The sequence below is a fragment of the Cupressus sempervirens genome, chromosome 10 (genome assembly GCF_028749045.1).
Source record: "Cupressus sempervirens isolate cs-2001-9-10 chromosome 10, ASM2874904v1, whole genome shotgun sequence".
Classification (NCBI taxonomy): Eukaryota; Viridiplantae; Streptophyta; class Pinopsida; order Cupressales; family Cupressaceae; genus Cupressus; species Cupressus sempervirens.
The window spans coordinates 882,658,763-882,681,842 of record NC_143127.1 but is presented as its reverse complement, the minus strand read 5'-3'; positions in this window follow the sequence as shown (position 1 = coordinate 882,681,842).

The window sequence follows — 23,080 nt, the reverse complement described above, 5'->3', positions numbered from 1 at the left end:
CTCTGGAGGGAGAGGGAGGTGGGAGAGAGAGAGAGGCTCTAGAGGTCTATCTAGTAGTCAAACTAGAGCATGGAGTAGGGCACAAAGAGCTATAGATGAGGAGGAAGAGATAGAGTTGAAAAAGGAGGAGAAGCTAGTCAAATAACCTTGGGTGGAGCAGGAGAGAGTGAGGGAGCAGATGTAGTAGAAACTTGAACCAGTTGAAGGGAAGCATTTGCAAGACCAACAGATCAAGCACTAGAGGAAAAGTTGCAATAGGAATGGATGACCATTGTCATGTGGAACCAATAGCTCATAGATGCGTGTGCTCATGAGGAGGAGCTTAGGAGAGAGAGAGAGAGAGAGAGAGAGAGAGAGAGAGAGAGAGAGAGAGAGAGAGAGAGAGAGAGAGAGAGAGAGAGAGAGAGAGAGATGGAGCTAGAGAAACCTATTACTATGAAAAATATAGAGATATTGTACCTCTGAGATAGGGATTATCAAACTACTTTGAGAGAGCAGGGAGGTCCAAGGGGGTAGTACAACCACTCAATTAGACTCAGGCACCACCTCCACAACCACATCCCACACAAGAGGGAGGGAGTCATTCATAGGGTCTAGGTTTAGCATAGCTTGGATGTCCTTGTGATAGTTTTGATGTACTATTTTGAGAGACATTAATTTAGATTTTGATCTCACATTGCACTTGTACTAATTTATCATGATATATATGAGATACTGGATTTGATTATAGTAGTGTGTACTTGTCTCTTCTTTTCATGCTTATGTGATGAATGTTTGTATATGTTTCAACACGTGTGTTCATATTTCCATGTGATGTTGATATGTATGCTCATGTTTATATATGCTCATATTTATGTTTATATTCTCATAGATGTATGTATATATTTCTCTCATATGTTTAGCTCTCATGTTATGATTTAGACTCATGATTTGAAAATTTATCACTTGGATAGATTAGATATGATGATGAGATTAACCCCTTGTGATGATAGGAATTAAAGAAGCATCAAGTTGATAAGATAGATAAGGAGTAGGAGACATGATTGAGAGAAAGCAAAAAGAGGTGAATGCAGTTAGCTTATGGATTTGTGAAAGATAAAGAGAGAGCTCTCTCATCATGAAAAATGAAAAAGATAAACTAGAATGAACCCTAGAATGCAAACTAATATGAAAAGGTACAAAATGATAAAGATAGATCTCTCTCATCATGAAAAATAGAAAAGATAAACTAGAATGATTTCCCTAGAATGCAAACTAATATGAAAAGGTGCAATTATAGATGTTTCATAAGTAGTCCCTAGTTTTTATCATTGAGCCTTATTAGGGACATCGAAAGATCATACAATCATCACTAGTATAACTATGAGGACGTTAATATGATCTAGATCAGATATGTATCTGGGAACCTGACCTATGAATCAAATACATATAGATCAAGATGACTAGTGTGGGTAGATTCCCTAAGTTTAATATAGCAAGATTACACTTGTATCAAGGCACAAGTGTCAAGATAACCCTTGAGTGCGGTCTTGCAAAAAATAAACAAGGATGATGCATTGTAGATCCTAAATGTCAAGTAGGACAAGCATATGCTCGCAATAATTAAGATAAAAAATGTATACCCACATGTAGAAAGAAAGAGAAAATATGCCTCATGCCCCCAGTCCTCTAGTCCATGACATTCATGAGAAACTATTAGGGAGAGAACACTTGGTGCATCAACTTCTGGGAGTCATAACTTTTGACTTGGACCTATGTTTTCTCTCAAATTTTTACAGTGGTTTTGCAAGGGGGAGTTTGATGGCCCAACAACTCAAATCTGCTCCATTGTGTCTAGAAAATAATATTTTCCAGGTTCCATAAAATCTGTTTAGACCCCCAAAACTCAGTTGTCATAATCTTTGTCTATTTTTTAGAGTTTATTTTTTGTAATAACATCGAATTGAAATTTCCAAATTCAAATATTAGTTGGCAAGTCAATTTTGCATAGCTTAAGGAAAGTCTAGGTTTATTTTCATATTTTTAGGAGTTAATTTTGAAGGTTATCTAAAATGGAAAAATTGAAGATTTGTTAGAATTTTCCAAAAAAGGTAATTTGTTTTATTTTTTTTGAATTTAGAGAGTTTTTAGTTATTTAAGAAGCTAAAAAATAATGTAGAAGGAGGTTGGTTAATGGAAGAGAAAAAAGTTTCAAAATATGTTATTGCATGATCTATATTTTTCTATATGTTTTCCTTCTATAGAATGCATTACTATGAATAGGTACGTGGTACTAAATCATTTGGTATCAAAGTGGGAAGATGGCTAGGAGAGGAAGAGTGGTGTCACTTTAATACAAAGATTGTTGCTAGATATGCAGAGCTAAATTGAACAGCTGAATGAGCAAATGGATAATCAAGGAATATCGATAGTACAAGGAGAGAACAAATCAAATGAAGAGGGAAATTGAAGGGGTGCTAATCAAAATGAATAAATGAAGAAGAAAGGTTGGAAGAGATGATCTATGAAGATAGAGTGCTTCAAGCTTTAAAAGGTAAAAATGAAGGGATCAAGATTGAAGTTTTAGACTATGTTGGTAGTCTTAAGCCAAAAGAATTGATAAACTGGTTGGATGAGCTAGGAATTTTTTTTTAATGGAAGCCTATGGAAGAGGAAAAGAAGATGAAGTTTGCATGCACAAAATTAAAAGGATATGCAATGATATGGTGGGATCACTTCTAAAAGGAACAAACCAGAAAACAAAAGGAAAAGATTAGAACATGGAGCAAGATGGAGAAAAAGCTATGGGAAAAGTTCTTACCCTTGGATTACTCACAAACCCTCTTTCATAAGTTATAGAATTTGAAACAAATTTTGTTACCTTTACAAGAGTACACAAATGAGATCTATAAGTTATCCATGAGAATAGAGCATCAAGAAGATGGCTGCTAGATACATAAATGGCCTAAAATTTTCTATTCAAGATGAATTGAGCATGCATCTTAATAGCAGTATGGAAGAAGCCTACCAACTAGCCTTGAAGGCTGAAGAAAAACATAATAGACAATACAATTAGAAGAATAAAGGAGGAAGAATGGGTCCCTCAACTCTATTTCGAGGAGGTTCTAATTATAGCAGAGGAGAATCCTCCTAAGGATTTGAAAGAAATATCGACTCCAGAAAAGATCCTAGAAAATAGGATAGAGGAAGGGGGTTTTAGTGAGGACTAGGTTATGGTAGTGAAAGAGGCTAGGAAAACCAATGGAGGCCCTTTACCTATTTAAGATGTGGTGAAGAAGGACATAGAGCCTTTGAATGCTCAAATTATACATGCCAGAGATTTCACTAGATGTGGGAAAACCCTCATGATGAGAAGATCAATGATCATTTTAGTAAAGATGAAGTTCTTATAAAGAACTCTGATAATTTGTGGCTTCAAACCAACATCTTTAGAACTAGATGCACTTCTCGTGGAAAGGTATGTCAAGTCATTGTTGATAGAGGTAGTTGTGAGAATATGGTTTCTAGAGAAATGGTAGAGAAATTAAATTTACAATGTGAAAATCATCCTCGTCCTTATTGTATTGCATGGTTTAAGAAAGGAAATGACATGATTGTTGATAAAAGATGTTTAGCTAGATGTATCATAGGAAAATTTTATAAGGATGAAATATGGTGTGATGTTATCCCTATGGATGCTTGCCATATATTATTGGGAAGACCATGACAACATGATAGGAAGGTTATACATGATGGGGAGAAAAATACTTACACATTTTGGAAGGATGGCTCTAAAGTGCTTCTCTTGCTGCTTAAGGATGACAAGAAGAATGAAACTATGTTGTCAGCAAAAGAAGTTGTCAAAGAAATGAAAGTGTTAGAAATATTTAGAATAAATGAGAGGGGGGGCAGGGGTGAATCAATTACTCAAGGGCTATATGTACCACTTGAACAATTAAACATTAAACACATCACTATCCTGCTTATCCTGTTGTTGCTCAATCTCTACTATTAAATTGTCATAAACTTAAATTACATTTCATAATGAAAACATCATCACATGTAAAACATTCATAAGACATTCATCATAGTTTCACACTAGGATTTTATGTGGAAACCCAATTTGGGAAAAAACTCTAGCAACATGTCACTCTTTTTTACTATTTCTAAGTGAGCTATGTTAGGAGCCAACCCTATTAAAGGTTAAAATACACACTGTTAAATGTGATCTAGGTAGAGGATTTAATCACCTTGTTAGGAGTGGTCTTGTAAGAGGGCTTTGATCATTCCATTTAGAATTTCACCTTGTTAAAGGATTTACACAGATTGTTAAGTCCTCAAATGACTGTTAGGTCACACCATGTTAAAAGGATTTCAATACAAATTGTTTACAATGATAAGAAATAAAACAATAGGTTTTGATCTCTATGATTACAACTCAATTTTGCTAGTTCAAATCTCTATTTGGTCCTTATGTTGGTTCATTAATAATCCTTTCATTGTCACCTCTGATCTTGATATGTTTGGACACCCTTCAAGAAATTAGTCCACTCTTCTCATCAACACTTAATCATTCTACTCAAATTTACTTATCAAAAATAATATCACATCTACAAGCTTTCTCTTTTAGCTTCGCATACACTCACTTGTGTGTTTCTGATCAACTTTTCTCTATATAACTTTCTTCAGATACAAACTTGCACCCATGCTTGCTGGAGTTGGACTAGGCACAGATTTTTTGGTTATTTACCACCTTAAATAGGCAACTTGTGCTTTACTATTTTCTATATCCACTGTAGATCTTATGGTTTCCTATCATATTCAACTCAATTCAATGTATATATACATCTTCTTGATCATCCTCTAGAAAATTCTCTAAAATCCTTTTGTTAGGTCTTTACCTAATCATTACCTTGAATTTAATGATCCAATTCATCACTCTTATGTTCAACATTTTTTACATCTCCCAAGGAATCAACTAAGTCAGCTTGATATTACAATTTCTTTGAATTTGACCTTTTACTATCACTCAACAATCATTGAATTTTGACACTCAATCAATGCTGAAATACTTAGTTACTATTTAATATTTCTGGCTTGCCATCACCTAGCTTGCTAGGTGTTGGTAAACATATTTTTCCTTCTCTTATTTCTTGTGAAGATATGACTCTTAATGCCTGAATGATGAACAATATCTATTTACAACAATTGAAAAGCCATTCTTTGATTACTGGCTTCTCTCTGAATTTGTAGGTACAACTCCCTGTGTGAATGATGTTCAAGTAATTGTGTTTTATTCCTAAAACCAATATAGGGTATGCTCTTAACCTGAGAGTAGAAGAGGAAAACCAAATTAAGCCTAACTAGAACTTAATTCAGGCAAGAAAGACTTCCAAATATTGAAATAGATTCACGTATCCACACCTCTTATGAATCCATAAATCTATTCACATAAGACTAGATTAAGTTGAAATTCAAATCTAAACTAAGATTGATAAATCAGGAAAAAACTAACAGAATCCTTTTGTCAAATGAATTATAAAAATACTTATTACATTCATTTGTATTCTAGAAAATAGGGGAAATGAAACTCTGTTCTTCCTTAGAGTTCTTTGTAAAACAAAAAGGAAATACTAACTAATCACAACACGTACTGGAGTGAAAAATGATTGAAATAAAATACCATTCAATTGGCTTTGCAACAAATAGTACTTCACACCAAAATTTTCTCGACCTTTGATTAATCATTGAATTTCATACATATGGGATTTAAGAGATGACCGTTACAATAGGAATATTAATCGGTTCATCTTCTCTAGATGAAAAATGACAAGATGCCAATTTATCATATCAAAACTTTAACAAAGATTTCAAAATTTACAACAGAAAATGAAAAGGGGGTTATCTGAATCACTTGGACTTCTTCCCCTTTTCAGTTTTTTTCTTATATGTTTTAGCAGCCACCATGATGGGAATCAATTCTTCATGATTGGGTACTTGTACGTTGGTGAATTTCAAAAGCCACCTTGAATGTTCTAGAGCTAGTTTTTTTACTTCATTCAACTGACTTGTCACTTCTTCAACAGCCATGTGCATGCATCTGCCAAGTGTTTGCAGTTCTGTCACTCTGTTGTGACTGCTTGAAGCTATCCCAAATAGATTACTCAAATACATAGAGAAATTATTCTTCATCACTTCTAGATTAATAAAGGATTTCCCTTGCCTGCTGGTTTGTAACTTAGTGTGCAATCCTCGCATGAGCTCAAATGCTTTGTCCTGGGTCTTCTTTTCTTTGTCCCCTATTTCTCTGAGTCCCTTCTTAGCTTCTTGAATCATTTTTAGCTTGAATTTCATACTTTGGAGCCATTCATTTAGGGGTTCATTTCCTTTCTTCAGAATCTTTTCTTCAACTACATCCTTTGCTTTCATCTAAATAACCATCTCCAGGAGAGAAATGCAATCTATACACCTCGCCCTTTCTCCAGCCAAGATATTACTGTTAGACGTAATATTATCCTTTTCAGTTTCTAGTCAAAGGATAATATTTCCAATTTTGTTGAATAGGGAAACTCCATCTTCATTGAGTTTCTCAATCCATTCCTTTAATTCCAATTTGACCAAAATGCCTATCTTTCTGGAGCTGCGATATGAAAGCTTGTACCTCTTCTGCTGAAGGATTTTCAGTAGTAGGCACACCGGTGATAGTTACCAATGGAAAAACTAATTGCTTGATAAACCTTCTTAACTCTTCTATTTCATCTTTTATTCTGATCTTTGACAACTTGAGGTTCTCTAGTTGCTCTTCTATCACCTCATTACCCGATTTCCATAGGCCTACTTTTGTATCATGTCTAGCCTCTCCAAGATCAATTGAATGTAGAGTGAAGTCCTCTGGCATCATATCTTCAAATCTCCCTACCTTGTTTGGTTTTTCTACCTCCATAGTTAAGTGCCCTATTTTTGGATCTTTTCCCAATATTGACAAGGTCTTCTACTTTTTAGCTTTCACTATGGTAGATCCTAAGTGCACCGCTTGAGATACAACATCCTTTGAGGAAACACTTTCATCTTTTCTTTTCCTCTTCTTCTTCAAAGTATCCTCGAGTGAAGACTCTGTACTAATCACTTTGGAGGCTATTCCAAGTGATTCAATGCTGAACATTTTCTTCTTTACTGGAGTTGTTACCACTATAGTTGTAGAAAAGAGGTTCTTTAGATCTCAAGAAAGAAGCCGAGATGAACTTGGAGCTTTCTCTTCTTCTTGAGTTTTCTTTGCAACTTCATCAGACTCAGTGGATTCACTACTACTACTTTTATCATCTCCAATCTCTACTATTTGAATAGGAGAACCAACAGGCTTTAGAACAGGAGCACTTACAAATGGAGTAGGGCTATAATGAGGGGATAAGACAGGTGTACCATGAGGAGATGGGGTTAGAGAAGGTTGAGGAGATGAGGGTAGAGTGGCATGTGGAGATGAGATTGGAGTAGGAGCTCCATCTTTCTGCTTTTCTATTCCTTTTTTAGCTTCAACTTGAGCTCTAATGACTGGTAGTGATCCACCTTGACAGGTTGGGGCTATTGGAACATTCTTCTCTGAGGGTTGATCACCTCCTCCTACAGATTGGGCTAGTCCTTGAGCAGCTATGGTAGTAGCACTAGGTGTGGCACTTTGAGATGAAGCAGGAGTAGCTGCAGGTGGAGAGGCTTGAGTAGTTTTTCTCTTGCTCTGACCTTTCTTAGCTGTCCACTCAACCCACTTCCCAGTCCTTTTGATAATTCTTTCCATCATGACATTGAAGTCTTCTTCTATGTCAACATATGGTTTGAAACTAATGGGAGTATTCCTCAACTTAGTCAAGTATGTATTACTGTACATATTTTGACCATCATCTTCTAGCCCGTCCACATCTAAGTTTATACCATATGTCTTTACCTGATCAATTGTAAATTTGGAAAAGGCACGATCTCGACTCTCCAATTCATTCTTACAATTTTTCCAATAATCCTCCATGGTTGTCACATGTTTGATTACACTTCCAATTTGAAGCACATCTCTGGCATATCCATTTGGATCAAACATGGGCCTTACTACTTCATACTCTTCCAATTTGTATTTGCTCTCGAATACTTTGAGTATATTCTTTGCATCCAATCTGGTCTCACAACTGTATGCTCCAACTTTTATAGGGAATTCATAACATTTCTTCTTTAGGCTAGCACTCAACATGTTCACTAGGATTGCTTGCCTCACGATCTCCACGAACATGATCATATCATCTGGATACCTGGGCAACTTCAATGGAAATCCATCAAATGCTGCAAGACGCAAATAAGAAAATGATTAGAACTGAATGAACTAACTACCAAATTAGCTAATGGTTGCCATTTCTTTTGGACTAAACCTCCACTCTAAACACCCTTGGAGCTCTCTACAAATCCTCATGGTGAATGCATCATTTACCCAGATATATTTTGTATAACTATTATGTAATTGCAAGCATGGATAAAACTCGTAACTTTTTACATTATCAGGAAAATTCTCAATTCTAGGGAGTCCCAACCATAATTGAAGAGAAGCCAACATGTATATCAAGAAAGAGGACATATAAAATGAATTATAAAACTTAGCTGCACTAAGAGCCCTAGAAAGATGCTCACTAACCTCATACGCCTAGTCAATATACTGTGTGTCTGAGAAAATAACTTGCACCAAAAAGAAATATTGCTCTACAAAATTAAAGGGTTCTACCTCACCTTTGAGTCAATGCAATAGAACCAAAATGTCAACAATTTTTCTTTTGAGGTTTGTACCGAAAAGAGTTTTAGGGACTTTACTCTTAGCTCCCCTTGGCCTTTGAAACTAAGACTGCATGATCTCCTTCCTCCAAACCATCTTCTTTAGAGAGAATTCAAACATAGCTCCTCCCATCGTTAAATCAAAGAACTCCTCCCATTTTGGAATCTGCAAACAATTCACTACTACTTGGCAATCAATTGAAATCAACACCATTTGGTCGGGCAATAGAATCTGCTTTGTATCCAAGTTTAATGATTGATGCATTCTAAAATCAACTTCAAGGCTTGTACTACTACAGGAAACCAAGTCGCTTCCACTAATCTACTTCCCCAAAGTTTCTCCGTATGGGACGAACTGGCTCTGCTCTTAATCTCCCTTGCATATCGTAGAAACAGAGTGAAGTATCTGTGATAGTCAACCATGCCGACTTAATTCCACCCAATCCATTGAAACCCGTGAATCTTGTTGCCATATTGTTTAATGTATGATAATAGAAATTCAAACAATCACAAATGATATAAGAAGAAAACTCCATAACTTTGAAAATTACTGAAGGCACTATCCAATACAATAGTATAGCAGTAAAATGATAGTTTAAAAATCTGTTACATCCCACTTTATAGCATAACCTTAGATTTTCCCATTGAATTTCATAAACCATGCCACATAAGTGAATTCAAGGGTGAATCTATTGGATTGGTGAATATAAGGGTTCTAACAAATTTATCCTTGTGTGCTGGAAAATGTACAAATTGCTGTAAGCCTAAGGAATCAAGCTAATTTAAAAGAAATCCACAAAAGCAACCAACAAACCAAAATTCCAACCACCTCTACTACTCAACAAGGGCAGCTATGTGTAGCCATTGTTGGTGTATCTTTGATGGAGGGTGTGTTTGGTATGCTCTCACAAACACAACAATAAGTAAATCCCTTTTGTGGAAGTGCAAATGTGAGTGTGAGTGCAAAGTGAATGTGTAATATGATCCTAGACTATATGAAAAGAAGAATACTTTCAAGATATGACTATGGAGGAAGTCATACTCAAAGGCACTCTATGATGCAATGGACATGAAATTATGAAAACTATCCATGGATGCAAGCTATAACTAGAATGAAAACTAAAACTAGAATGTAAACTAAATGTGAATGCACAACAAAAACTAAGATGCAATACAAAATGTAAATCTTACCAACTATCAAATCACTAATATGCAGCCTATGAACTCAATATGGAAATGTAGCTATAATGCAAGCTCTCAATGTGGTGATTCTAGACTCAAAGTGAAGGCGTGTCAATGCAATCCAATAATCTCCATATGCAATGCTTGAGACAAGGCTTCTATTTAAAGACTCTCAGGAAACATCTAGAAGGTGTCTAAAAGATAAGGATAAGAATTAACAATTAAGCACCTTATCCCATATTCTTAGTTGGGAGGATAAAAATGATGAGGTGGCACATGTGTATAGAAAGTTCTCAAGTTGTAGATACCATGTGCTTAAAAAGAAATGTAAACCCTTATGATGACAACTCATAAGAGTACACATGCTCTTAGGCTTATGGATATAAATTAGGATAAAGATTAAATTAAATGAAATTTAATTTAATCAAGGTCTAGAAGAAATTAATAGGATATGGAGGATTTAAATAAATAAAATTTATTCCCAAATTTAACACATTAAGGCTAGGAGGTATTTAAATTAAATTTAAATTCTTAGGCCAAAAATGAACCCATTTAATTAAAATAATTTTAATTAAATAAGTAGAAGAATGTGACCATTATTAATTAAATTAATAAAGTCATTCGGGACAATTTTTAGTGTCTACAATCCTTTTCTTTTCACTATTTCTATTGGCTCAATAGTAACTTTCATTAATTACTAGTTTACTTTCCGTTTTCACCCATCTTTTAGAAAAAAAGAACAGAGTACTTCCTAGGGCAAAATTCGCTTAACTCAATTCTACTTGCAAAAAAAACCTATCAATTCATCAATTTGCTTCTATTTCCTTTCCCAAAACAATCCACAATCAATTCACATACTTACCATGCTTGTAGGGATGATTTTTCCTCAAATGTAGAAAATGGCCTTCGAGGGTAGAAAACCCGCAGTGGAGAAGCCAATTTTTGATTTTTCGCTTCTATCTTTCTTTTATTTCTTTGCCTTAACCCCTTTTTTATAAAGCCTTCAGAAAACATAAAAGTAGCTTCGTGATGAAGAGTGGGACCCACTATGTCATTTTACCCTTTTATAAAAGCCTTTGCAAAAAACTGACTTCTGACTTCGAAACCCGCCACGAAGAAGCTCTTTCCAAATTTTTTGCCGATCACTATTCTGATCATTTTTCTGACTTTAAAATGATTCTCGCTGTGAAATCATGACATCATTTGAATGATCCTTCCATAACATGATTCACTTTACTTCAGTAAAGCTTACAAATAGCATTTGCCAGTCTTTGCAAAAATTCTCCTTCGAGGTGCGAAAACCCGCCACAGAGAAACCAAAACTTGATTTTCCGCCAATTTAATTTTCTCTATCTCTAGATCAAATGAGCTCCAAGAAAGTCAAATGATATAGCACAATTCAAGAATCTCCATCAAGTATGGCTCTAAAATACCCTTAAGAGTCATGACAATCAAGAAATAACCACCCAAGCTATATGTGACACAGAAGAAGGGAAAAGATGAAAACCCGATGAAGAAACTCAGCACCTAAAGAGGAAAGACCTATTGACCCAATTTTGACAAAACATGACATTAGTTTATTTTCTACTTTGCAAAATTGGTATATGGTGAAAAGTGGGGCAACACTAGGTCAATGCTAATACTCAATCAATACTAGATTTTCTCGGCGCTAACTATGGCTTGGTTGACACTAGCATTACTTGGCACTCCTTATTATTTTACTCTTTTGCTTGGCTAGGATTAAATTCATTGACATAAACAATTACTTTTCTTTATCAAAGTCTATCTAATCAAATGTCCATTGTAACTCATTTTCATAACTTCAACCTTTCCCCTAGGTGCTATAGTTATGAGTAACTCTCAAATCCTCTTCATCAACCAAATAGATATGGCATTTAGATTAGGTAGAAATATGTCTCATCCATAGATTTGACATCAATGACAAAACAAAAATTGTTCCAATTGTAAGTTGCCAACAATCTCCCTCTTTGGTATTGATGGCAACATCTCAAATATCTAAAATACTAACAATAACTTGGTTACCATACAATCCAAAAGATTTCACTTCCATGAGTGACCACTATCCTTAGTTTCATTTTGACTATCATCCATTCAAACTCTCAAACTCCCTCTATTAGTTTTCTTTCTTTCATGATTCTGTCTCTTTTCAGTAATTTCTCCCTTAATACTTTTCTATAGAAATCTCTCCCTCTTTCTTCTTCAATATTTTTCTCTATCAGTAATCTCTCCCTCTTTCTTCTTCAATATTTTTCTCTATCAGTAATCTCTCCCTCTTTGACAATGATGCCAAAGACATATAACTGCTCAGCTTCAAATTCTTCATACATTTGAATTATGTAGATTTTGCATGTTTGGATTATACTTCTCATCTGTCTATGACTGATCTGTTTATTTTGTACTAAAGTTTTCTACCTTAGGTATGTCCCAAATTAGAGTTGTATTGTATTGCTATGTAGAATGTTCTATTTAGCACATGTGATGCAATGCACCATGTCTTTTGAAGTAGCCTTTGTTAGGGGAATCACCCCTAGTTTACCTTTAAGATATTCATGAGCATCTTTGGGTAATGGTTTTTTGGATATTTCAACAATTTATATCTTTGTATTCATATATTCTAACTTCACTTCTTTGTCTTGAACTAATTCTCTTAAGTAGTGATACTTGATAGCAATGTGCTTTGTCTTAGTGCACATCACTAGATTATTTGAAATGTTAATAGCACTTGTGTTATCACAATAAATAACTATTGGATCTATAATCTCTTCTTGCATGCCTTTCAATAATTGTTTAATCCACATTATATTTGAGCAATTCACCATAGCTGTCACATACTCGGCTTCAACTGTTGATTGGGAAATATAATTCCACTTCTTTCTTGTCCATGATACCAATCTTTTTCATATAAAGAATGCACCTCCACTAGTGCTTTTCATCTCATAAATATTTCCTGCCCAATCCAAGTCAATGAAAACCTTCAGTTCAAATCTATAACTTCTCTTGTAGTATAATCCATAGTCTTTTGTACCTTTCAGATACCTCATTATCCTTTTTACATCTATCATGTGATTCTCTTTAGGATTTGTTGAAAATCTAGCAACTATCCTAACTGCCAATGCAATATCTAGTCTATTGTGAATAATATATTACAATTTTCCTATCATGGATATGTATAGGGTCTGGTTCACATCAGTAAAATCATCATTCTTAGATAGCTTATGTCCTATAGACATAGGTGTGCTCACTAGCCTTGAATATTCCATACCAAAAGTCTTCAACATTTTCTTGGTGTATTTGGTTTGTGAAATGAAAATACCAAACTTCATTTGACACACTTGTAATCCAACAAAGAACTTGTTTTCACCAAACATAGACATTTCAAATTCCTTTTTCATTTCATCAACAAATGATCCACATAATGCTTCTCTTCCTCTTAATATGATATCATCAATAAATTTCTCAAATAATAGCACTTAATTGTTCTTGTCATTCTTCAAATATAAATTTTAATTATCATTTGTCCTCTCAAAACCAAATTTCATTAATAGTTATGTAGTCTTTCATACCATGCTCTTGGGGCTTGATTCAATCCATAAAGAGTATTATTTAGTTTACATACCATGTTTCTCTTGTTTAGATCTAAAAATTCATCAAGATATTCAATTTATACTTCTTCCTCTAGTATACCATTTAAAAATGCAAATTTGACATCTATTTGATATACATTGAAATTCTTGTAAGCTAAGTATGCAAGAAAAGTTTTGACTCCTTCAAGTTTGTCCATAGAAACAAAATTTTCTCCATAGTGAACTCCTTCTTGTGCATAACCCTGACATACCAAACTTGCTTTGTTTCTTGTTACTTCACCATTTTTATTGAGCTTTTTCCTAAAAATCCACTTTATCCCAATGACACTTTTTTCTTTAGGTCTCTGCACTAAGTTCCAAGTATTGTTATTCTCAATTTGGTCAATTTCTTCATCATAGCTTGTATCCAATCTTCATAGTCTAAAGCATCTTTTTATTTTTTTAGGCTCAAACTCACATAATAAGCATGCATCACCTTTGATTTTTTTTCCTTGTCATAACACTTTCTTCAGCATCTCTAACGATTAAACTAGGTTTATGATGTCTTCTCACATATTTTTCAAATACAAGTAGCTTTCTTCTTGGCTCTTCTTCAGATTCATTTGGAAAAATAATCTTAGGCTCATTTAGTCTTTCTTGTTTTGGTTCTAGTTTAGGTTCTGAATGCTCAACATTCACTGTTTGATGGTCGACATTTCTTTTCTGTGACTTGACATCTTTAGTTTGTTTCTCAACACCCACTCTTTATTGCTCGATAATTTACATTTTCACTCCATCATTTCCTGTCGGATGGGAACTTGCATCTTGACTTGTCTATTCATATTGAGTGATGGGAGCATCATCATCTGTAATGATCCCATCTTTTGGCCTTCACGTTCTCCAAAGTCTAAGTGGAGGATAAGAAAAAATTAAATTAATTTCTTATAAAGTCATTAAATAAATTAAATATGAATGCACTACAGTCTTAGGTTCTTCATTACACGAAACATCATATTTTTCTGCAAACTCATCAACTCTCAAATTTGCACTTTCCACAACTTTGTTAGTGTTATGATTTGCACACTTATAAGCTTTTCTTTTTCTGGAATAATGTAGGAATATGCCTTCATCACTCTTTGCATCAAGTTTTCCATTCCTATTATCTTTCAGTATATAACATCTACTTCCAAAGGTTTTAAAATACTTAACACTAGGAGCATGACCATACCATAGTTCAAAAGGTGTAGCATTTGTACCTTTCTTGACTTGAACTCTATTCAAGGTATAAATAGTAGTACTAACTACTCCTCTCCCATATTTATGTGATACATATTTCTCCATCATTAGTGTTCTTGCACTATCCATTATTGATTTGTTTCTTCTTTCAGCTATCCCATTTTGAGGAGGGGTCCTTGGTGCTGACATCTATCTTTTAATTCCTCTGTCATTACATAATGTATTGAATTCATGTGAGATGAATTCACCACCTCTGTAGATCTCAAACATTCAAACTTTTCCCTACTTCTTTTTCAACTCTAGCTAAATACCACTTGAATAACTAAAAAGCATCATACTTAACTTTAAGAAACATCACAATCATCATTCTAGAGTAGTCATCCACAAATAGAATAAATATTTATCTCCATAGTAACATTTGACACCAATGCGTCCACATAGATCAGTATGAACCAATTCCAAAATATCACTAGCAATATATGTCTTACTCTTAAAACTAGACTTGGCCATCTTTCCTAATTGACATTGTTTACACATAGCATTGTCATGCTTCTTCATTTTAGGAAATCCTATCACTTTCTTCATCTTATTGATATTCACTAAATTATCAAAATTCACATGACTTAATATTTTATGCCATAACCAAACTTTTGGTATTATGTTGTATTTGTCACTAGTGACAAAACTTATTTGATTTTGAATGGTTACTGAGCTCATCACTTAATTCATAGTTTATACCAAGCATTCAATGGTTACCTTGTAAGTTCAGTAGTTAAGCAGTTCACACTGAGTATTCCTAAAGCTATCGAGTGAATATGCAGTTCAATAGTGTTAACCAAGCTTACAATATTCATCAAACAAATAATGGTCACCGAGCTTCACAATATCTACCGAGTCATCAGTTTGCATGATATGAAATCAGTTTCTACCAAGTAATGGATGTGTAGTGTTTACTGAGTGACAGCAAGGTAAATGAAGGTTTCAATATTTACTGAGTGATACTATATCTTTCGAGTCTCCAATGGTTACCGAGTTCCAAGATATGTTATGTGATTAGTATTGACCATGCTTCTACTTCTACCAAGTGCATGATGATGCCAAACAATGCAGTGGATGTTGAGTATCAGAAGGTCACTAAGTCAGCTTGAAGAGCCTGAGTTTTCTACTGTTTGGTTGACTTAGTAATATTTTGTCTGATTATGTTTTAGCCGACCTTGCAATTGTAATTATTGGAATGGTATATATGCAATGTATTGTATCATTTGTAATGAATTAAATTATTATCATGAGTATGTTAAGGAGTGGACATGTAATGTTTTGAGAAGAGTGAATGTGAATCAGCAGTAGAGCAGAGTTTTTACCAAGGTCATTAAGGAGCAACAAAGGCATATCAATCACAAGAGGTGATCTATACTTCAAGATATATTCAGCAATCAAGTTGTAAGTCAGATCTACTATTTCATCCTGATAGGTGAATTAGTTTTCCAAATCCTTTAACAAGGTAGACTTAACAGTCTTTGTATAAATCTCCTAACAAAGTGCACACTTCATTGTATGTTTTCAAAACCTCTAACAAAGTTGACCTAGCAGTCTAAATTGCTCTTAATAGGGAAGATCATCAGAAGTGGTCAATATAAGCCCTAACAAGCCAACTTTATACTACAGTAGTGAAGTTTTGTGGGTATCATCCCCACCCTAGTTTTACTTTCTATTTGGAAGGTTTCTAGGTCACCAAAATACTATGTTCATGTGTTATGTATGTTTATCTTTTCTCATGCATACAGTAGATTAGAATAATGAATGGTGAATGATTCATATGGTTAAGTGCTGAATTAATTTAAACTTTTTTGAGGTTACTAATTCACCCCTCCCCTCTCAGTAACCTAGCTAGTCTTGATTATTTCCAACAATTGGTATCAGAGCTTTGTGGTTCTCAAGATAAAGTTTGACAACTTGAGCAAAGATCAAGGACAATGGAGATATTCAAACTTGACAAAGCTATTGAGAATGAAAAGTTAGATCTAGAAATGGCCATAGCTCAACTAAAGGAAGCAAAAGAGCATCTTTCCCAATCTTTGAAAATAAGGAAGAAACTTGCAAGACAAATGAATTACCATTAGTATGTTGAAGAAAAGATTGAAGAACTTTTCCCATAAAGAAATTTAGATGAAGAAAATGAGGCAATCTAAGAACTACTAGCAAAGAATGGCTCTCTTCAAGAAGAGGTAAGAAAATTGAAAAGAGAAAAAGAAGTTCAGTCAATAATAATGTGTGAAATCTTGGAACAAAGGAATAAGGAAAGTGAAGACTTGGAGGCAAGGAACAATGCAAATCAAAATCAATCCCTTCAACAAGAAAGCCTTATCAATTAACTCTCCAATGCAAATGAGGAAATCATGAATTTGAGATCTGAAAATGAAAACTTAAGGAATGATTTAATCACTAAAAGATAGATCAATGAAATATTGAAAGCTGATCTAATCTCTAAAAAGAAACTCAATGAAAGGATGATGAAATCAGAGGTAGATATGGATCAATTGAATCAACAACATAAGCAAAATCTTCATAGACAAAAAGGTAAAGTGGGACTTGGTTACAAAGAAGAAGGTGAATCTTCCAAACAAGGTGCCCAAAGGAATCAAAGCCCTACTTGAAATCACTGTGGTATGTTAGGTCATACATCAAAAAAATGTTGGAGCAATGGAAAAGAAAAATTCAATGGAAAATTTTACAACAGTAGTAAACATGGTCATAAAGCTAATAAATGCAAAGAGAAACCAAAAATTGAAGGTAAATGCCACAAATGCAAGAAAGAAGGTCACAAGGCATCTAAATGTAGTTCCAAACCATTCAATCTAGCTAAACAAATTGTTAAAGCAATATTTGGTTGGGATTACAACACTTGGTGTAGATGTCACTATTGTGGAGAATATGAACACATTGGCATAGACTGCACAAGGCATCACTTAAGAAAGAGAGATTCAATAGTAAGATATTATACATGCACTGAAATTGGTCATATAGCTAAGAACTGCATGAACATAGGAAGAGTGAAAGATGAGAAGAAAGCTAAAGATAATAAATCAAGAAGTAGATGAGATAGGAGTGGATTCCTAAATCTACCAAGTAGAACAGTCCAAATGATGGTTATGTCACTCAAGAAGCGGGTGACTCCACCATTTCCAATTAGATTCTTCTAAGGAGGGTTTGGAACTGCATCTTCAAGATATATCTCAAGTAGTTCCAAATGGAAGAAAGCAAAAGATCCAAATTAGTATTTCAGATACAAAAGTATCACATGAGTTCATTTCATATTGAGCAAGGTTAGTCATAGACTCAACCGAGCTAGGTCAAGAGCAATGAAATTTTTGTTTGATCACCAAGTTACAAGTTTCTACTAAGCTAGAGAGTGGATGACAGTCTGTCACACACTATGTCAGTATGGTACCTAACATTAATGGTAAATTTTCATCAAAAGGGGTAGAATTCAACTCCATTTTTCATCGCATTTTTAGTATTCACAGAGCAAAGAGATTTCCAGGTGCATTCAGCAATTCCAAGTAATTTCAAGTGAATTTATAGCTAAGGAATTTGCTCTAAAATTTGCATCACTTATCGAGCAGCAATGGCATCCGGAAGCACCAGCAGCAACAAGGTGAAAATGGGTTCAGAGATGTTGGTCAAGGGTGTAGAATGGAAAGTGCAATTTCAAACTAATTCCAACAGTGGCAGAGGCACTCAACTCTAATGGTGCGCAATCACAAATTCCACCAAAGGTACTTTTGATTAACGATATCTGCAATAATTTTAAGTGTTCAATTTAGGAGATAGGAGCCCTAGAAATGGATAGTGCTTTAGAGGAAATGTGTGTTGATGGCTCATTGAAACCCGAGCACAAGCATCTTGAAACAAAAGGGTTGACACACATATCACACCTGACAAGAAGTTTTCAGATAAAATGGATTAGGTATATTCTTAGTCATGTACACAATGGTCAGTTATGGTTGGAGCGGCCCATATTGATAACCAAAAAGATGATTTACAAGATTACTAGCCTTCCCATTCTAAGTAAAGCTAAATATACCAAAACCCTAGGTCGAGATGAACTCCAGAAGAAAACCCTAGTCGAGTGGGATGGTAGAGGTTTGAAAATTAGCACCATTTATGATGTGAAGTTGAGGTTTAGAATTCATGTAATTTCCCATAAGATCTACAATTCTAGTCATTTAAATAGCGTGCCATGTGAGGTAGTGGACTTAGCATTTAAAGTTGTAAAGAAAAACATGGAATTTGACCTATCAGAGCTACTAATAAAGCAACTAAACAAGAATATGGACAACATCCAGACATCAAAGAACAATCCCTACAAATTTGGTTCTTTTTTGACATGCCTTTTCTTTTATGTGCAAAAATTCTTTCCATCCAAAGGTTTTGTTGTATGGAGAAAGGATGTTCCCATTTTGTATCAAATAAATGAGTTTATTGCAGAAATGGGTGTAAATTTTGACAACATAATCGAAAATTATTTTGAAGATTTCAAAGAAAGGATGAACAAAAGGTTTAGGATTCCTCCTAAGCTTGTTGAAGATTATAAAGATGATGTGTACTTCATTATTGACTGTGATAGGGTATACATTCAGGCAGTCAGACCCCAAGTTGCATGGGTAAAACCTCTTCCTCATGAGGTCAATATTGATGAAACCAGGGACATCATTGAAGCATTGGTGAATGAGCTTATAGACCCTAGGCAACTAGTTTTTGGCACTTATGATGAGGCAAAAGTGAGAATTGAACTGGAAATCAAGCCACCTCAAGCAATGAGCAAAGGCAAGAGGAAGATAGCTAAGATGAAAACTACCACTGGTCCCTTAATGCTTATCAAGGGAAAAGGAGAGGATGAAGAAGAGGATGAAGAAGAAGAAGGAGAAGAGCAAGAATAAAAAAAGGAGGTAGAGCCAACAAAGAAGAAGGGTAAGGTAATTATTACTAAGCCACCTAAGGCCTCCACAATTGTTTTCACTAGGAGAGAAAAGGCAAAGATAAAGGTGAAGTTATGTTTAGCAAGCCCCAACTTACCTTCCAAGAAAGGCTAAAACAAATGGAAGAAGAAGCTGGCATCACAAACTTCAAGGCTTTAAAGTTTCAAACAAGAATTGATGCTGAGAAGATGCAGATTAAGGAGCTGGTACTCACCAAAAGGGGAAGGTGGAAGTATTCCCCAGACCAAATTGCTCCCCAAATCTCAAAAAAACTATTAGTAAGATTGCAGCCTAGGTGGGAGTTAGCTGCATAGACAACCAAGGATATTTATGAACAATCCTTGAAGAAATTATTGCCAAATCTTACTGATGCAGAAGTGAAGGCAGCCACGAAGAACAATGAAGTTAAAATGATGATCAGATTCCACACATGTTTGATTTTAATTAAAGACATTGAGCATGTTGTAAGAGATGGAACAAACATGTGGAAGAATATCTATCATCTGCATGAGCCTAGTGCTGATCTAGTTGAGATCAGGGATGATGATGGTGATAGTGATGATGAAGAAGATGATAACACTCCATGTGATACTATTGATGTTGAAGACTATCAGACACTGAGGGTTGATGATGAAGAGAAAGAGGAAGAAGCTGACGAGGAAGACAAGGAAGTAGATGAAGAAAATGACCCAATGAAGATTGTAGTAGAAGTCATTGCTTCCCTTCCTCACTCTCCACCTAAGCCAACAACATCATCAGGGTTGGAGTTAGCTTCAACAAGATTGATTGAAACTACATTAGAAATATCATCTACTCCTGCTACCTCACATCACCAGGTATCTTCAATGGAAGTATTAGTTACTTCATCTACCATGTTGTAGCCCTCTTCATCAGCACCCAAGAAATCCTGCTCAGTAGTGTGCATAGCTGCCAGTTCTATAATTGTATCAACTTCTTTTGGATCGTGTACAGTAAGTCTACTAGTTTGTTCTACAATTTTGTCTACCACAGCTTTAACTAAACCAATTTTTGTTCCAACTTTTACATTACCTATTGGTACATCATTTTTGGGAGGTACATCAATTTTGGATACAATTGGTACTTCTCTTAGTTTTCCTCTAGTTGGACCGATTCAAGTCTTTTTTGCTAGTCCATCTACATCAACTATTGTTTTTATTTCTAAATGCAAGGAAGTATGCACTAAAGTAAAACCAAAGACTCCTCTAAAAATTTTGCATACTGGTAAGGTAATTGATGAAGATATAGACTTGGATAAAGAAATTATTATCCCTAAGATAGATTTGGACACTGCCTCAGCCAATGAAATGAGATAAGTCAGTCAGCTTTTAGAGCAAAAGGCAAGGCAAAAATAACTCAGGGAAGAGAGAGATAGAGAATTCATAATAATTGAGAATGCCAAAAACATAATTACTGAGGCTATAGATGTTGATGTTGATCCATCTCAAAAAATTTTGTTACAATTAAAAGAGACTATAAATAAGTTCAATGAGGACAGTTATGGTCAAGAGAAGCTCATTAAGAAGGCAGAGAAGAAATTTGACAATAAGGTGCTTGAGCACATTGCAATAAATCAAGTAGAATTATCCACAATTTTGAGCAACCTTGAACAATCCTTTACAAATGTAACATTACTTTTAGGCAAGCTTTGTGATGTTACCAAGTATACCAAGGATATTAAGGATAAATTGAATAAGATTGATATATACATGAAGGCTAGTGCTCAAAGGTTACCATTGACCCTAGTTCAAGCTCGGCACATGACATGAAGGTGAATTTTTTGTCAAAAATGAAGGCAAAGTTACTCAGAGGGGAAGCCAAGATCAGGTCTACACTGATTGATATCTAAAATATGATCCTTCTAGTTATGGATCCAATGTGAAAACATATTGCATATTCAAAAACATTGGTCCAACATAACAATTTCTCAATAGTAGATCATATGATTGAGCTTTTTGCAGAAGTTCAAGTGGCACTCTCCACCTGCAAGATTTTGCATGATAATTAGGATAAGACATTGGCTCTTATTCTCAAGGTACACTCCAATTTTCTCTCACATTTTGGTGTCTCTATTTGAATTTATAGCATATACCCTTTGGCATTAGTGTCAAAAAGGGAGAGAATGAAGATAATAAGATCACATGAGAAATTAAGATACGTGTGGAGAAATAAGGAAGAAAATAGATTGATATATGTATAGATAAAGCTATGTATATATTATGCCATATGCATGGGGGAGATATGAAAGATATGTATATACAACAACTTTACAGAGATCAATTTTGAAAAATCAAAATCAGAATGTCAGTGTACATAAGTTTTGGCCCATAAGTGTTTTTGTCACTAATGCCAAAGGGAGAGATTGTTGGCATTATATTTTATTTTTCATTAGTGACAACACTTATTTGATTCTAAATGGCTACCAAGCTCATCACTCAATTCACAATTTATACCGAGCATTCAGTGGTTACCTTGTAAGTTCAACAATTAAGTAGTTCACATTGAGTATTCTTGAAGCTATCAAGTGAATATGCAATTCAAAAGTGTTTACTGAGCTTACAGTATTCACTGAATAGATAATAATCACTGAACTTCACAGTATTTATCCAGTCATTAGTTTGCATGATATGAAATTAGTTTCTACCAAGTAATGGATGTGTAGTGTTTACCGAGTGATAGTAAGGTAAATGAAGGTTTCAATATTTATCAAGTGATACTATATCTACCAAGTCTCCAATGGTTACCGAGTTCCAAGCTACATTGTGTGATTAGTATGGACCGTGGTTCTACTTCTACCAAGTGCATGATGATGCCAAGTAATGCAGTGGATGTCAAGTATCAAAAGGTCACCAAGTCAGCTTGAAGAGCCCAAGTTTTCTACTGTTTGGCCAACTTAGTAATATTTTGTTTACTTATGTTTTAGCAGACCTTGCAATTGTAATTATTGGAATGGTATATATGTAATGTATTATATCATTTGCAATGAATTAAATTATTGTCATGAGTATGTTAAGGAGTGGACATGTAATTTTTTGAGAAGAGTGAATGTGAATCAATAGTAGAGCAGAGTTATCAGCAAGGTCATTAAGGAGCAACAAAGACATGTTAGTCACAAGAGGTGATCTGTACTTCAAGATCTATTCAACAATCAAGATGTAAGTCAAATCTACTATTTCACCCTGATAGGTGAATTAGTTTTCCAAATCCTTTAATAGGGTAGACTTAACAGTCTTTGTATAAATCTCCTAACAGAGTGCATACTTCATTGTATGTTTGCAAAACCTCTAACTAGGTAGACCTAGC